Source organism: Protomyctophum parallelum, assembly GCF_964188405.1.
Source record: "Protomyctophum parallelum genome assembly, chromosome: 8".
NCBI lineage: Eukaryota > Metazoa > Chordata > Actinopteri > Myctophiformes > Myctophidae > Protomyctophum > Protomyctophum parallelum.
Window position 1 is genome coordinate 12,315,294 of NC_139703.1, and position 4,431 is coordinate 12,319,724.

Consider the following 4,431-nt stretch of genomic DNA (forward strand, 5'->3'; position numbering starts at 1 on the left):
CATATTCTGTGAATTGTTTTCATTATCATTATGTTTTCACCCATATGTCTGTCTGTCTGTCTGTCTGTCTGTCTGTCTGTCTGTCTGTCTGTCTGTTTTGTGCCATTCAGTAGGCGTTCCTGCATAACTTCCTGGTATGATGATGATGTCACACGCATACCCTCTATAGTCCTAAATGCATACAAGAAATAATATACATAAATATATAAAATAAAATACAACACATAGGAACACCAGACTGATAGTTAACCAACCAGATGCAGTTATACGCTTCTTGTAACATGTTATGTATTGTAGCTAAATGCGTATGAATAATTGTATTTGTATTGGTTGTATAGACCTGAAATTGAAGGTAGCTATTCTGGCTATATTTGTTAATTTAATTTAATTCACAACATGTTAATAGAAATAAATTAAAGATACCTATTAATGGAAATAAAATCCGGTGAGAAGATACCAATTAATAGATAAAAATAAATCATATCTATCTGGTAATGATAATTTAGAAAGGACTGTAAATCTATACCTTCAATAACCGCCGGAGACCAAATACCGTGCTGTATTTACCTTAAAAATGAGTGAGTAGCCCTTTAAATTTTAAATGACAGTCACTGTACCAAATAATAGAAAGATACCTTAAAAAATGATTTGGAGGCAGATGAAATAAAGTTCTGAGAAATGTTTAAGGTTTTAACCATTATTTAGTAGGTATAAAGTCAATTTACATAGAGAATGTGCTACATGGTTCAGATGATAGTATTTACATTCATAATAATTTAGAGTATTCAAATTGTTCCAAAATGGATCCGAACTGAACTGAACCTCCTCTTCACAGTATTGTTCCAGGCTAAATACTGCAGATCACGTCAGATTTGTTGATATTAAGTTCATTGGTTGGAGATGATTCATGTCCGCAATGTCAGATGACAAGACCAGTCTCTCATTAGTCCAACACATTGATGATGAGGATGGCGTATAGCGACGTAGAGTTCATCATCCTTGGTTCATTGATTGATTGATGGCCATAAACCAGGGAAAGCACAGACGCTGGCGTTGCTATGGCAACCTGTAGATAACTTTCCCTGCACTGTGCTAAGTTACTATAGGCCAAGGTCAAACTAGACTGATAACACGGCAGCTGCATGTTGCATTAAAAACAGCGCCTACCATAACTTGGTGACTGAGAAGAGACAGTATGGCGACTGAACAAGATATTAAATGGGACAGATGAAAACATATTTTGGCCATAAACATGGATGACATGACATTAATGATGATAAGGGGAACAACACTGTGTAAACAGGCAGTAGGGCTGGTCCCCACCCAGGTTAAGCTCTTAGTCATGGTGGTCCCTGGGTCAAAATCAGTTGAAAACCCCTGCTTTATGAAGTAAACACACATGAGACTGTACAGAGAAAAGGAGAGAACAGATTGGATTCATAACCTGCTGAGAGCTGTGGATTCACTGTGTATACAACATTAATCACACACACGCACAAGCGTGCGTGCAGACACACATGACACATGCAAGGAAGCACGCACGTACGCAGGCAGGCACAAACAGGTCTGCATGTGATAGAACACTGCATCACTTCACTCATAATCTTAACCGCAAACAAGCTTGAACACACGTGCAAACGCGCACACACACACACACACACACACACACACACACACACACACACACACACACACACACACACACACACACACACACACACACACACACACACACACACACACACACACACACACAAAAGCAGAGCAGGAATGCAGCTGTGCTATACTATCCCTTTGTGGCTTGTCTCTCACTCACACTGTGTGTGTGTGTGTGTGTGTGTGTGTGTGTGTGTGTGTGTGTGTGCGTGCGTGCATGTGTGTGATGAGATGCTTGTATAGTCAGGGGAGGTAATTGGGTTTGTGTTATTCAAGCATGTGATGAGAGCAGGTGTGCGTGCGTGCGTGCGTGCGTGCGTGCGTGCGTGCGTGCGTGCGTGCGTGCACAGAACTGGAGGTGACATTGACTCTTTCAGAGGTTGCATCACCCTCTCTCTCTCTCTCGTTCAACTAGTCTCTCCTCTCCTCTTCGCTCTCATTTACCTCTCTATCTTCTCCCTCAACCTCCAATCTATCTTTCATTTCTCTCCTCTCCTCTCACCCTCTCTTGACCTTATCCCTCTCTTCTCTGTCATTGTACCGTCTCTCTCTCTCTCTCTCTCTCTCTCTCTCTCTCTCTCTCTGTCCATCACCTGTTCTGTCCCTCTTCAGCTCTCATCATCCAAGTGTCCTGTCCTTCTCTCCTCTTCGCGTTCGCGTTCGAGTTGTTTCATAAGACAGAGTCCTGTCACGTTCAATTAGTCAAATACAACCATGCATAACAAATGGTAAATGGTGCGTTTAGATAGCGCCTTCATCCAAGGCGCTTTACATTGTCTTGTGTATTACATTCACCCACTCACACCGATGACGGAGGAAACCAACCTCCTCATTGGGAGAAATTTGAGGTTTAGTGTCTTGGCTCAAGGACACTTCAACACTAACTCTGGGGGAGTCCGGGATCGAACTGGGAACAGTCCGCTAGTTCCCAAGCGGCCACTCTACCCCTGAGGGTAGAGGGTGTCCCATAGTATTATTTGTGCTGCTAAGATAATACAAAGTGTTGCCTGGCTGGCAACACTTGCCTGGCTGGCAACACTCACAAGGAGACTGAATCTCGTGTTTCCCGTGTTTCGCACACTGTGGTAAAGGATATTTCGTGAATGGCACAGAATTCACCCTGTGTGATTAATAAAGGTCTACATTACGTAGTAAATGCGTCGGCTTGGAGTTGTTATTGGTGACTCCTGTAGGACTACATCATACAATGCAATCAGTGGCCTTGTAAAGGTATTAAATACACCTGTCCAAATGTAATTTTAATGGCCCTTTTGTCCATAACAAAACGTGACATTGTAATTGGCTGACAATATTCATGGGAGGGGCCTATGTAAGCGACTGCGGCAACCGCAGACTTTGCAATTTTTCAAAATTGCGACCTTTCTAGTTATTATTAATATTATTATTATTACCCTTATTATTATTATTATTTAGATGCCCCTTTGTGTCCCCAATGTAGTTGTTACGCCAATTAACTAATGCAGAGGATGCAAGGTATGTTGCACCAATCTTGCACCAATCTGAGCCAGTGCAAGTGGCTTCATGTAATGTGCACAACATGTTTGTGTGTGTGTGTGTGTGCGTGTGTGCGTGCGTGCGTGCATGCGTGCGTGCGTGCACGTGTGTGTGCTGTCACTGTGCTCACACACACACACACGCATCATGACGCATGCACACACACAAACACACACACACACACACACACACACACACACACAGTCACACACACACACACACACACACACACACACACACACACACACACACACACACACACACAGAGTGAGTGATGGAGGAAACGAGTGGTTGGAATGAAGAATTGAACCAGCGTCCCTCTGGGGACCCCGACCTGTGATTTGGATTCAATCTACAACACACACACACACACACACACACACACACACACACACACACACACACACACGCACGCACGCACGCACGCACGCACGCACGCACGCAAGCACACACACACACACACACACACACACACACACACACACACACACACACACACACACACACATGCACAGCCCTGTTAACGCAATCTACTCTGTTCATGGCAAGCACCAAATGTGAAGGATGGAGAGAGAGAGAGAGAGAGAGAGAGAGAGAGAGAGAGAGAGAGAGAGAGAGAGAGAGAGAGAGAGAGAGAGAGAGAGAGAGAAATAGATCCATGTTTCAATGTTCAATGCCAAAAACACAATTCAATCATGAATCACAATTATCTTACAATAAATGCACACAATCTCTGTTTGTATGTCTGTACTGTCTACAGGCCTACATCCGTCTGTGGTTGGTTAGACATAGACCTACCTACCTACAGTCATGAGTCTGTCGCTCCCAACAAGGCGGTTCTTGTATTTGTTTTACTGAGAATATAAGGTTAGAAATACGTTTAAGGTTAGGCTTAGTTTTACTGGGGTTAAGTTTAGGAATAAGGCTATAAGCAACCATAAGCAGTTTACTTATAGGTTACGTTTAGGAATACCATTCTGAACAGTTCCATCGGCAGTACGCCCTGGGTGACTGTTAATGTGATTTCCAGTATTCATCTCGAGAACTGTCCGACCGATCGACTTCAAACTCGTTGCGCACAACGCTCACGACGACCTGAGGGAGTGCCATGCCCGGCAGCACAAATACAATCGTCAATCTGTAGGAATGAAGCATTCACCAAAATAAAAGTTTGATGCAAAATAAATTGGTAAATTGGTTTTGGTTTGTTGGTGTATGTGTGTTACTCATGGTGTGTAATAATGACCTTAACTACACAAC